Source organism: Elaeis guineensis, chromosome 14 (assembly GCF_000442705.2).
Source record: "Elaeis guineensis isolate ETL-2024a chromosome 14, EG11, whole genome shotgun sequence".
NCBI classification, from domain to species: Eukaryota; Viridiplantae; Streptophyta; class Magnoliopsida; order Arecales; family Arecaceae; genus Elaeis; species Elaeis guineensis.
The window spans coordinates 56,709,790-56,724,834 of NC_026006.2; the positions used below are offsets into that span (position 1 = coordinate 56,709,790).

General features: G+C 35.0%; 1 pseudogene; it reads right to left on the reverse strand.

Annotated features, from left to right (window-relative positions):
• Positions 1-12,385: 12,385 nt before the first annotated feature.
• On the reverse strand, positions 12,386-15,045 carry LOC140853632 (uncharacterized; annotated as a pseudogene).

Here is a 15,045-nt window from a genome sequence, read left to right on the forward strand (position 1 = left end):
CAAATTTGAGAAAATTTTTAATTAATTTGTATAATACAAAACTATAGAAAATAATATTGATTAATTAAAATTAAAAATAATATATAAATATGCAAAAAACATAAGTACAAATAATTATTTTAAATATACATACACTACATAAGTCCTAAATATATACAAATAATTATATTAAATATGCATGCACTACAAAAATATTTTTTTTCAGGAATCTCTTTTAGACTGTTATTGAAAATATATAAAATAATATTTAAAAAAATTGTATTAAACAGTAAGCTTAAGAAAAAAAATGATGAAATAAGTTCATAAAAAAAAACTTAATTTGTAATTTAGATTCCAACCAATATATATATATAATAAAATATTTTTTTTCTTGTGATGTATGTGATACAGTTGAATATGATGTGACAAGAAATAAAATAAATAGAATCTAGTTCGGAGACAGATAAATCACTGTCCTAAAGGAGATTTCGGCCCCTTCTCGTGCGAAGATCTGAGCCGCACACCCTCCTCCAAGGTATAATTAGAAAACCAAGTACTTCAACGTCCGTCGGTGGCACGATTTCGAATGGACGCCGAACAACTTTGTTCTTAGTCCAATCAACAAAATGAACGAAAGAGAGAGAATTTTTGAGGATGGAAGAGAAATTTTTGAAGATAAGAAGATTCGATATTTTTTTTTTCGGTATGAAAATTAAGAAAAGAATGATGTCTTTTACAGGTGCAGACGATCGCGAAAGCTCTGTATGTGAGAACGATTCGCAGAATACGGAGAGTTCACAAAATGATTGTGGAATGGTCACATGGAACGTTACCACGTGATTTTCTCGTGGAACAGTCGAATGGCATGAACAAATACTCAAACATAAAGAGCATGCGGAAAGAATTTTAAAATTTTGAAAAGTCAACAGAGAATACTCAAGTTAAACGTCATCCATTTCCTTTCCTAACACTTAAAAGGTAAGATTCATCTTATCTATTAATGCACTTGTTTGTTTCTTTTAGCATCCATATTTGTTCTACTTCATCAGTCACCTCATGAGTTGGGATCCTTGAAGCTGAAAAATTTACACCACAGAGAGCTGTGCAATGACAGATCAGTACTACATGAAGTTTTCTTTGATATAATATTCTGCTAATAAGAACTGACTCAAAACGTAATGATGTCCTTTCAAGAGTACAATCCCATACGTCCCTTTTCCAAGCCCTCCAAAAATCCGAGCCATACTCTTTCATCTCTCAACTGTGCTCCTCATCTCTGAGTCAGGTCGTGTATTTCTTCTCAATGAGGGATCGAAGCCCGTACTCATCTTCTCGCCTCTTATCTCCTTTGGTCTTCCTCTCTCAACGGTGTTCCTTATCAATGGCTCCCAAGAAGAAGTAATCGTGTCTTCCTTCTCAACAAGAGATCTGAGTCCTTGCCATTCTCTCGCACCAGTGAGGGTTACACATCTTTCTTTTTTATGCTCCTTATCCAAGGCTTTCCTAAGCAACAGTCATATAAGTCTTTCTTCCCAGAAGGAAAATGGGAGAGGAGGGAAGATAACGTTGTTACTTTTCCCGATAGGCTTGGATTGATTCTCGTTATTCGAGCCATCGAATCAAAAGGACTCCAAATGGCACCAATCTATCAGTGCACGGTTCTCTTCAGTGCAAATTCTGCACTGCAGAGGATTCGAGCCCTTTTCTCGCAAGCCCTAAGAACAACTGTGAGAAAAATAAGAGGCAGCCGTGGAAAGCATAAGAAAGATGGAGAGCGCCAGCAATTTATCAAGAGCATTGAATAACAAAAATAATATTTTATTTTATTTTTTTATTAATCCTTCATTCTCTTTCAACACTATGCATGCGACTCAACTTGCATATCATTTAATTAGAGATACAATCACAATGAAAAGGGCATGACAAGTATAGAGGAATGGTTGTCAACTGCACCTAATGGGCCATGCAACTTGCTGGTCATTGGTGTAAGCATAACCAATGAGTCATGTAACTGATTAGCAGAGCCATGCATGTTATAGCAAGGCATCCAGAGAAACAATGCAGAACAACAGGAATGCTATAATTTTGGAGGGGGGGGGGGGGGGGGGTAAGAGAGAGGAATGATATAGTTTCGAACAACTCAACAAAGTATACATGCTTTTTGAACGTACCATGTAGATACTTTAAACTAAGTGATCGCATACAGGCTCGCAACATTTTACCAGCTGCATCACTTTCATCTACACCAATATGTTTCCACATGAATAATAGTTGAAGACATTTCCTCAGAAAACAAAAACAACGAAAAGAAAAAGAAAAAGGTCCAAGATTAGCATATTGAATGCCAGGCTCATAATGGCGGACGGACCAAAAAGAAGCATGATGATGGTTATGGCCTCATAATTTGATAATATTATTTATTACTTGATTTTGCTCGTATGATTGCACATCAAATAAAAAGCTGAAGATCGAAGACATAGCTCATGTATATTAGAAACTTAGGGGATGTTTTATTTGCAATGTTTGGCTCCAAGGTTATAAACTTATTGACTTTATTTTGCCTTTTTGCAACGCCCTTCAAATTTTAGATTGGGCATTACATTACAAATGACACATTTATTGGATGTCCAGACCATTGATTGCTATTCATTTGAGATTGTTGGCCCTTCGATTAATAGATGGCTCAATGGGCTATGGAAGTGCAATGTATGCATACATTGTATGTCTTTGATATCCTTGACATGCCTTGTGTCCGGTTGGGATTAAGTACTCAGATGGAACATAACACATGGATCATAAGGGACTTGATTGCCTATGTCTGCAATTGTGTAGGATCGAGACCGGGCCAGACCCAGCCTGCTTAACTACCCTTTGGGTCATGATTTTGGGCCCAGCTTGACTCGTTGGCAGACTGTACGTGGCTCATCCCACCGGGTCAGGATTCTGCGTGACATTGACCCAATCCAAAATATCCAGATCCGGGGATGAAGCTTGCAAACTTATTTATTTATTTATTTATTGGGGAGCGAAGGGGAGGGTGAGCCCCCCATTTTATTGAATACGTGGAAGAGGTATGTATGTACATGAGAGCCAAAGGAGACAGAGATGGTATAATGTGAAGACAGGAGGAGAACAAGTAAGATGAAACAAATGGCAATATGGTGAGGAGAAGATCGCACCGGGCTGATGGTTAGGAGCTGAGATCAGCACCCTATCAGACTACTCTCTGATTCAATTAAGCTCCCCATCCGAATGTTTCTTTCCTTTATTGCGAGGCTCAACAGAATGAACAAACAAGAACAGCCCTTCAAAGATAGCAAATTGGTAATCAGATTGCAACTTGGTCGGCAATTCTTTCATGCCTAAGAAAAATAATAACTGATAATCAGATATAAATTCATGCAAATAAATAGGCCATTATTTAATGGGAGTGGGAAAAAAAAAAAAAAGGTGATCGTGCGCGAACGGTACGCCCGTGGGCCGCGGAGGGTATATGGTGCGGCAACAAACTCCCATTAAAGCATTACGACGATGCGGCATCACGGCTTCCGTCCCTTAAAGCATTATTTATTTTGTATTAAGGCGATATGGGACTAAATAGAGAGCGATTACGGCCCTCATTGGCGAGCCATTGGATCAGATCAATACAAAAATAGTACCATAAGACTGTCCATGGCAGTCATTACATTCCTAACTAACGCTATGAAGGGGTTGATTGCTAGGAGAGAAAATATGCCTACTAAAATTAAAAATTCATTGACTACAAGGACCCCAAAATGTCCTTCTTAAACCGAGATTTATCATATCTAATCCTGATTAGAATTAGTGCTTTCATGGAGAATAGCAAAGACAGCAAACCAACTGGGCGATTCAACGAGAAGCCTTGTCCCATGCCCATAACCTCCCTATTTACATCCACATCAAGTAATAACATAACAATAATTAAAATAAAAACATAATAAAACATCTATTTGGAGATTGGATTGGAAGAATTACAGCAGGAAATTATGAATTTTAATGAAATATTAAGATTTCTCATGCCTTTAGGAACTAGGAAAAGTTCTAAAGAGAAACAAACTGAAAGTTAAGGATGGAATTTTCTCTTCAATCATAAATATCACAACTATTTATCTACCCTCTCATGTGCATTGCACGTAGGACGTAGTAGTTTTACGAAATCCATTTTGGTGTAAGAAAAGTTGCTGCTAGAAGAAATCCTAGTTGATTTCATAGTTTGTTTACAAATTTATGAGACTAAATTTTAGCAACCTCTATGACGTTCTCCGTCGTTCTTAGATGAATTGGCAAAGGACAAGAATTTTGGTTATTGTAGTGCATATATTGCATAAAATGATATTTATACCATAGCCGTAATTGTCTCTAATACATGTTCCATTATTTTTCGTATATTCTTTGAAATTATCAAAAAAAAAAATCCTTCATGGAGCTGAGTGCGCGCACCCATTCTCTCTTTCTTGCACTCTTTCCTTTTTTTTTTTATCTTTTTATTATATAGAATCAAGAAGTGAGAAAGTCAAACTAAAATTGCATTGACATCTAGCGACCTTATCAATTCAATTAACGTAACCATTCTTTTTTATAACATTGACTTAATATCCATAGGGATGATTTTATATTCCTTTCGCCAACACTCAACATAGGCTGATTGAAAATTTTGAGGATGCTCAAATTTAAACTTCATCTTTTTCCTATCCTAATATTTAAAAGGCAAGATTCATCTATCGACACACATGTTTTTTCCTTTTTGTATCTATATTTATTCCACATCATCAATTATCTAACAAGCTCTAAGAGCCAATTGTAAAAAAAATAAGAGGCACTCATGGAAAGCATGAAAAAGATGGAGAGCACTAGCAATTTATCAAGAGCATTGAATAAGAAGAATAATTTTTTATTTTTTTATTATTTTTTCATTCTCTTCAACTCTTCGTAGAGGACTCAACTTATACAACATTTAATTAGACATACAATCTTAATGAAAAAGGACTTGCGAAGTATAGAAGAACAGTAGATTTGCATATATATATATATATATGGAAATATTTCGCATTTGATGCCACTTCCACATGTAAACCTCTCCTAATGGGTCATGCTTGTAGCTCAATGGTGTAAGCAAAACCAAATATTTGGAATATCCTTAACTATAATGTAGTTATATCCATAACCAAATATTTGCATTAACATTATATGACGTAGTTATATCCTTAACTATAATGTTGCTCCCAGAGGTTAAGTCTCATAAATCCCAGAAATTAAAAAACCTCATCAGCAGAACCATGCAAGGCATCTAGAGAAACTATGAATTACTAACCTGCACCAAGTGCTAGCTTATCATGTGTCTAATCATGCTAGAGCTACACAACAAAGTATACATGTTTTTTGAACGTGCCATGTAGATACTTTAAACTAAATAATCGGGTACAGGCATGCAATATTTTACCAGCTTAATCACTTTCATCTACCCCACAATGTTTCCACATGAACTATAGTTGAAGATAGTTAAAGACTAGCACATATTGAATTCCAAATCTCGTTGTGTGGTTTTGGTAGCAAGGTGACCACTACTACACCAAGAAAAAATCGAGTTTAAAAGTGTGAGTAAACTTTCAAGCTGTTTTTTTTTTTTTTAAAAAAATTGTGTTAAGAATTTAAGGTAGTATATGTTGGGGTTTTATTCAAAAAAAAATTATCTTTAAATTATAGTTATTTAAAAATCTTAAAACTCTTTTTGATTGTGATACCTCTTTCTAAAGAGTTGGGATGTTTTGGAAAAGAATATCAGTTTTCAAATAAATATGATATTTTTGAAATATTATACCTTTTCAAAATCGTGACACATTCTCGATTATCCAAACAATGCCATAGATAGGCTACGAATCTAACTATTTTAGGCTCATTTAAAATAATCTCTTTTTCTTTCTACTTATTGATATTATATATATGATAAGAGATTCTTTTTTCTGAGACAGAGATTCCATTTTTTTTTCCTTATTTTTCCACTCTTTTTCTTTTTTGGGCATCCGAAAGTTTGGATGCGATATAACCTTATCAAATCAGCTATAATTTTTGAGATTACTCCAAATAAAATATATTTAATATTGCAAAGAAAAATGAGAATACCTGTAAATAAATAGGCCATTTAATGGGAGTGGGGAAAAAAAAAAAAAAAGGTGATCGTCCGCAAATGGTATGCCCGTGGGCCGTGGAGGGTACACGGTGCGGCAGCCCGTTATCCTTCCACCGTTGAGAGGGGGAGGTTTTCGCTGCTCTGTGAAGCCAGCCTCACGCGGTCCCTTCCACTTCAATTGAGGCGCGACCCAGGCCTTCGCCCAAGCCGCACATCAAGCTGCCCAACTTGGAACGGGCGAGCCAGCCATACGCCCCTGTTGCACCCAGACCCAATGGCGTTACCTTGCATCCGAACCACCCACTGCCCCCGCTAGGGTCACAAGCTCTCGCTAGTGAGCTCGGCAACGCGGCATCGCAACTTCCATTCCTTGAAGCATTATTTATCTTGTATTAAGGCGATGTGGGACTAAATAGAGAGCGATTACGGCGTCCATTGGACCAGATCAATACAAAAATAGTATCCATAAGACTGTCCGTGGCAGTCATTACATTTCTAACCAACGCTATGAAGGGGTTGATTGCTAGGAGAGAAAATATATCTACTAAAATTAAAAATTCATTGACTACAAGGACCCCAAAATGTCCCTCTTAAACCGAGATTTATCATATCTAATCCTGATTAGAATTCGTGCTTTCATGGAGAATAGCAAAGACAGCAAACCAACTGGGCGATTCAACGAGAAGCCTTGTCCCATGCCCACAACCTCCCTATTTACATCCACATCAAGTAATAACATAACAATAATTAAAATAAAAACATAATAAAACATCTATTTGGAGATTGGATTGGAAGAATCACAGCAGGAAATTATGAATTTTAATGAAATATTAAGATTTCTCATGCCTTTAGGAACTAGGAAAAGTTCTAAAGAGAAACAAACTGAAAGTTAAGGATGGAATTTTCTCTTCAATCATAAATATCACAACTATTTATCTACCCTCTCCTGTGCATTGCACGTAGGACGTAGTAGTTTTACGAAATCCATTTTAGCGTAAGAAAAGTTGCTGCTAGAAGAAATCCTAGTTGATTTCATAGTTTGTTTACAAATTTATGAGACTAAATTTTAGCAACCACTATGACGTTCTCCCTCGTTCTTAGATGAATTGGCAAAGGACAAGAATTTTGGTTATTGTAGTGCATATATTGCATAAAATGATATTTATACCATAGCCGTAATTGTCTCTAATACATGTTCCATTATTTTTCGTATATTCTTTGAAATTATCACAAAAAAAAATCCTTCATGGAGCTGAGTGCGCGCACCGATTCCCTCTCTCTCTCTCTCTCTTTCCTTCCTTTTTTTTTTTAATCTTTTTTATTATATAGAATCAAGAAGTGAGAAAGTTATACTAAAATTGCATTGACATCTAGTGATCTTATCAAATCAATTAACGTAACCATTCTTTTTTATAACATTGACTTACTATCCATAGAGATGATTTTATATTTCTTTAGCCAACACTCAACCTAGGCTGATTGAAAATTTTGAGGATGCTCAAGTTTAAACTTCATCCTTTTCCTACCCTAATATTTAAAAGGCAAGATTCATCTATCGACACACATGTTTTTTTTCTTTTAGTATCTATATTTATTCCATATCATCAATCATCTAACAAGCTCTAAGAGCTAATTGTGAGAAAAATAAGAGGCACCCACGGAAAGCATGAAAAAGATGGAGAGCACTGGCAATTTATCAAGAGCAATGAATAAGAAGAATAATTTTTTATTTTTTTTATCATTTTTTCATTCTCTTCAACTCTTTGCAGAGGACTCAACTTATACAATATTTAATTAGACATACAATCATAATGAAAAAGGACTTGTGAAGTATAGAGGAACGGTAGATTTGCGCACGCGCGCACACACACACACACACACACACACACACACACACACACATATATATATATATATATATATATATATATATATATATATATATATATATATATATATATATATATATATATATATATATATAATATATATATATATATATATATATATATATATAGAAACATTTCGCATTTGATGCCACTTCCACATGTAAACTTCTCCTAATGGGTCATGCTTGCAGCTCATTGGTGTAAGCATAACCAAATATTTGGAATATCCTTAACTATAATGTAGTTATATCCATAACCAAATATTTGCATTAACATTATATGATGTAGTTATATCCTTAACTATAATGTTGCTCCTAGAGGTTAAGTCTCATAAATCTTGGAAATTAAAAACCTCATCAGCAGAACCATACAAGTTAATGCAAGGCATCTAGAGAAACTATTTAGAACAACAAGCTGCTATAGTTTTAATCACTAACCAGCACCAAGTGCTAGCTTGCCATGTGTCTAATCATGCTAGAGCTACACAACAAAGTATACATGTTTCTGGGACGTGCCATGTAGATACTTTAAACTAAATGATCGGGTACAGGCATGCAATATTTTACCAGCTTAATCACTTTCATCTACTCCACAATGTTTCCACACGAACTATAGTTGAAGATAGTTAAAGACTAGCACATATTGAATTCCAAACCTCATTGTTTGGTTTTGGTAGCAAGGTGACCACTACTACACCAATAAAAAGATCGAGTTTAAAAGTGTTAGTAAACTTTCAAGCTGTTTTTTTTTTTTTTTTTAAGAATTGTGTTAAGAATTTAAGGTAGTATATATTGGAGTTTTATTCAAAAAAATTTATCTCTAAATTTTAGTTATTTAACAATCTTAAAACTCTTTTTTATTGTGATACCTCTTTCTAAAGAGTTGAGATGTTTTGGAAGAGAATATCAGTTTTTGAATAAGTACGATATTTTTGAAATATGGTACCTTTTCAAAATCATGACACATTCTCGATTATTTGAACAATGTCCATAAATAGGCTATGAATCTAACTATTTTAGGCTCATTTAAAATATTTTTTTTCTTTCTACTTATTGATATTATATGATAAGAGATTCTTTTTTTTTAAGACAGAGACTCCATCTTTCTTTTTATTTATTTTTCCATTTTTTTTCTTTTTTGAGCATCCGAAAGTTTGGATGTGATACGACCTTTTAAATCGGCTTTCTACTCCAGCCTCGATACTAATTATTAGGTCAGAGGGACATCTGGCCCATATTTTGGCCCATTTTTTCATTCTCTTCAACTCTTTGCAGAGGACTCAACTTATACAATATTTAATTAGACATACAATCATAATGAAAAAGGACTTGCGAAGTATAGAGGAACGAATTTGATACCACTTCCACATGTAAACTTCTCCTAATGGGTCATGCTTGCAGCTCATTGGTGCAAGCATAACCAAATATTTGGAATATCCTTAACTATAATGTAGTTATATCCATAACCAAATATTTGCATTAACATTATATGATGTAGTTATATCCTTAACTATAATGTTGCTCCTAGAGGTTAAGTCTCATAAATCTTGAAAATTAAAAACCTCATCAGCAGAACCATACAAGTTAATGCAAGGCATCTAGAGAAACTATTTAGAACAACAAGCTGCTATAGTTTTAATAACTAATTAGCACCAAGTGCTAGCTTGCCATGTGTCTAATCATGCTAGAGCTACACAACAAAGTATACATGTTTCTGGGACGTGCCATGTAGATACTTTAAACTAAATGATCGGGTACAGGCATGCAATATTTTACTAGCTTAATCACTTTCATCTACTCCACAATGTTTCCACATGAACTATAGTTGAAGATAGTTGAAGATAGTTAAAGACTAGCACATATTGAATTCCAAACCTCATTGTTTGGTTTTGGTAGCAAGGTGACCACTACTACACCAATAAAAAGATCGAGTTTAAAAGTGTTAGTAAACTTTCAAGCTGTTTTTTTTTTTTTTTAAGAACTGTGTTAAGAATTTAAGGTAGTATATGTTGGAGTTTTATTCAAAAAAATTATCTCTAAATTTTAGTTATTTAACAATCTTAAAACTCTTTTTTATTGTGATACCTCTTTATAAAGAGTTGAGATATTTTGGAAGAGAATATCAGTTTTTGAATAAGTACGATATTTTTGAAATATGGTACCTTTTCAAAATCATGACACATTCTCGATTATTTGAACAATGTCCATAAATAGGCTATTAGGCTTATTTAAAATAAATTTTTTTCTTCTACTTATTGATATTATATGATAAGAGATTCTTTTTTTTAAGACAGAGACTCCATCTTTCTTTTTATTTATTTTTCTATTTTTTTTCTTTTTTGGGCATCCGAAAGTTTGGGTGTGATACGACCTTATCAAATCGGCTTTCTACTCTAGCCTCGATACTAATTATTAGGTCAGAGGGACATCTGGCCCATATTTTGGCCTATTTTTTCATTCTCTTCAATTCTTTGCAAAGGACTCAACTTATACAATATTTAATTAGACATACAATCATAATGAAAAAGGACTTGCGAAGTATAGAGGAACAAATTTGATACCACTTCCACATGTAAACTTCTCCTAATGGGTCATACTTGCAGCTCATTGGTGCAAGCATAACCAAATATTTGGAATATCCTTAACTATAATGTAGTTATATCCATAACCAAATATTTGCATTAACATTATATGATGTAGTTATATCCTTAACTATAATGTTGCTCCTAGAGGTTAAGTCTCATAAATATCAGAAATTAATAAACCTCATCAAGAACCATGCAAGTTAATGCAAGGCATCTAGAGAAACTATGCAGAACAACAAGCTGCTATAGTTTTAATTACTATCCTGCACCAAGTGCTAGCTTGTCATGTGTCTAATCATGCTACAGCTACACAACAAAGTATACATGTTTCTTGAACGTGCCATATAGATACTTTAAACTAAATGATCGGGTACAGGCATGCAATATTTTACCAGCTTAATCACTTTCATCTACTCCACAGTGTTTCCACATGAATTATAGTTGAAGATAGTTAAAGACTAGCATATATTGAATTCCAAACCTCATTGTTTGGTTTTGGTCGCAAGGTGACCACTACTACACCAAGAAAAGATCGAGTTTAAAAGTATTAGTAAACTTTCAAGCTGTTTTTTTTTTTTTTTAAAAAATGTGTTAAGAATTTAAGGTAGTATATGTTGGAGTTTTATTCAAAAAAAAATTATCTTTAAATTTTAGTTATTTAAAAATCTTAAAACTCTTTTTGATTGTGATACCTCTTTCTAAAGAGTTGGGATGTTTTGAAAAAGAATATCAGTTTTCAAATAAATATGATATTTTTGAAATATTATACCTTTTCAAAATCGTGACACATTCTCGATTATCCAAACAATGTCCATAAATAGGCTATGAATCTAACTATTTTAGACTCATTTAAAATAATCTTTTTTTCTTTCTACTTATTGATATTATATAATAAAAGATTCTTTTTTCTGAGACAGAGACTCCGTCTTCTTTTTTTTTTTCTTATTTTTCACTCTTTTTCTTTTTTGGGCATCCGAAAGTTTGGATGCGATACGACCTTATCAAATCGGCTTTCTACTCCAGCCTCGATACTAATTATCAGGTCAGAGAGACATCTGGCCCATTTGTTGGCCCCCTTGAAAACTTATGACTTATTAATAGGCATTTGCTATGCGCAAGATAGTCATTTGGGTCAAATCTCCCAACAATCATTCTCACTAAATGAAGATCAGAGCAAGTTTGTTTTTATCTTAGGGATGAATTCGTTGCAGACCCACATGAGCAAATAACATTCTTAACATAGTATTCTCATAGCTTTGATCTAGGCAAGTTCTTTTTAATTTTCAGATTTTGTCAAAAGCAGTTTAATTCTCCATAATCTTGGTTGAATATCATTATAAAAACAACATAGCAATTATCTAGGAAAGTCGATTAATTTCGAACAATATGTGCTTGTAATAAGACCTTAAGATGGTTTAGTACCTGAACCTATACAACGTCAATAGTATGATATGATCCTGTTTTTTTGGTAGACTAGGACGCGATCCTTTGTTTCCCCGCAATGACGCCTTTTGTTCATAAGCAAATCCCGAGATGCCAAGATACGCATGGTCTTGAAAAGGCCACTCAGTTCAAAGGGAAAATAAGTTACTAAAGGCAACAGCTAATACATACTATGATCCTGAACAGCTAAGCATTTCTCAGGGATCATGATTTGCATGGAATCAAAATAGAAAGAGAACAAAACACCCAGAGATGTCCAATGCAGTAAAGACCTGAGGTTTAAGCCACAAAGCAAGCATCTCCCAAGGCATTTAGTACCTAATGCTCAAATAAGTGAGTAGCCTAAGTCAAAACATTAGACAGTGAGGAAGTTGATGGAGAGTACGACTCTGAAGCCTGGGGCAATGACACACAAGGTAGACCTTGCATCAGAGAAGTGCTAAGATCCCCCCTGCTGCTAGCATTGCTGGCAGGGAACTCACATGCACTAAGTTCCCATAATGGCTCATCCACCCAGAAATCAGCGTTCATTTCTGTGAAGCAAGAGAAGTCCTCTGAGCTCATTGCACCCACTCCACTATAGGCATCAAAAAATGCCCTATTTGTAGCAGAATAAGAGGAGGCACTGCTAGATCCATGACTCATAACTTGGTTAAGAGGGGAAATGTGAGAACCGGTCCCGGTTCACCTTGAAGCCAGCATCTTTTGCCGACTTCATAGGAACTGACGAAAAAAAATGAAGAAATGAGGTGAAGAAGAGAGTTTGGGTGAAACAAGGGAACCATATCCCCTGTTAATTTGCAGCCATGGGGAGAGGATAAGGGCTATGTGTGACCTGATAGGAGTTGCACGCCGGTGGGGAGGAGTTTGAGTTGATCAAGCTGGCGGAATCCGGCTTTATCTGAGGAGAAGTAAAACCTGATCCCTTCTAATCCTCTTCTATATAAATCCTCCACCTCTCGATCGATTTCCATCACCAAATCCTCCATCGTCTTTCTCCTCTTTTCTCACCTCCGGTAGCCACCATAGCCAAGCACCGCTGCCATTACTCCTCTTAAATGTCTTGGATTCTCAGTTTTCTTCGCACATTTTATGTATCTCTCACGATCAGGATTTTTCGCTGCCAATGCTCCAACCACCATCGCTTGGTCCTTTGGGCCGTCGGCCATCGCCAACCCCACCCCTCCTTCTTCATCCTGTTTTTCTTAAATAAAGCCACCAATTCGGCTTGAGAAAGAGAAGAAAGAAAGGGGCAAAGAAAGAGAAGAGAGAGAAAGAGAACGAGAGATCTGAGAGACAAGAGAAGAAAAAAAAAGGATAGAAAAAAAGGAAAGAAAAAAAAAGAGAGAAGAAAAAAGAAAAGAAAAGAAAATGGATCCGAGCTGTTTAAATTCATCCTATAAACCGACCTACATCACGATGTAAATGAGCATCTCCTTTTTTCAGGTTAGTTGAGTCAGAGCAAATAGATCGGATCTTGATTATTCTTTTATTTGTATCTCTACTGATTTACTAGATTGAGTCTAATTAATTAATTTTTAATCAATGAATTAGATCTGATCTAGGATATTGATCTAGATCGAGTAGAGCATGGATCCGAGGATCAAGCCACATGCCGAAAATCATAACTTTTAAATTTCACTGATGCAAGTTTTCTCTTATCTTTGGATCTATTTTTATACACATATTTATGTATTTAAAAATTAAATTTTATATTTGAAATATTTAGAAATTATTGAAGTTTTAAATTATGTATTTTTTTATGAAAAGTAATTTAGAAAAGTTGGATCAAGCATGATGTTACTTTTACATGATACAAATTTTTGGAAAGAAATAATTTTCTTGTATTAATATTATATGATCTCTGGAAAGAAAATTATATATGTTCATTGATGCATGAAATTTTAAATAAAAATTATTTTATTACCTTTTGGATTATATGAAAATTGAGTTGAAAAAATCATGAGAAAAAAAAAACTCTCAAGTTAGACTATGATCTGGTCTAGCCAACGGGACTGATTGTTGTTCACATGTCGGAAACATATTTCTTTCGGACCTAGCTAGTCAGAGCTGATCGCTGACAGAGCTAATTCTTTCGAGCCTAGCTAGTTGGAGCTGATCACTGGCACACGTTGATGTATCTTGTGTATATTTCAAAACTAATCTTTTGTCTTGTCATGGGATGAATCATAGCTGTATGAATCAGAGCTAGTTTTTTTTGGGCCTAGCCAGTCGGGATTGATTGCTGATACACGTTGATGCATCGCGTATTTATTTTTGAGAGCTAGTCTTTTTTGGACCTTGTTACGGGGCAGATAGTGGCCGTAGTCACCAAAGATTGAGAGAGAATTTTTTTTTGATATTTATAAAATTGCATGGCATGTTTCAAAAAAAAATTATTTTGTTATATATTATTGTTATATGGTTATCTTTCTGAAAATTAGTTATATTTGATCCTTTAGAGATATTGGTAACTTGCTGAGCCCATAAAGCTCACATCTTTTTTTGTTTTTTTCAGGTCTAGAAGAATTCTATGGGATTTGGGATCGAACAGTGAGGTGCATAGTAGGTCTAGCATATTCTTTAGGGCCTTGTCCTAAAGAGTGTGTGCCCGATCTAGATGCTGAATTCGGGGCATGACAGAAAAGGATTGGAGTATTCAACTCACACGAGCTGTTGTTATGCTAGTTGGGGGAAAAGTGTCTTGGGGAGGACCTGAGACAGCTCTCAGGGATTATACTGCTTAAGTAACCAGACCTACTGTCGTCGAAGAATAGGAAGTCTTTATTGATGTCGGTCTCCACCAATGAACCGAAGGCAGGGGTAGTGCTACTGTCGCCACTCAGTTGGAAGGTGAAGCAGCTCATTTGGCTGTGGCTTGGAAGACTCTGATTGGTAGTTTGCATGGATGCAGTGCCAATGAGGTGGTGTGCTTGGGTTGGAGGCGGTGGCATTGGTGGTGGAATGAAGTTTTGTGAGTGGAAAGGAATGAGGAGGGAATG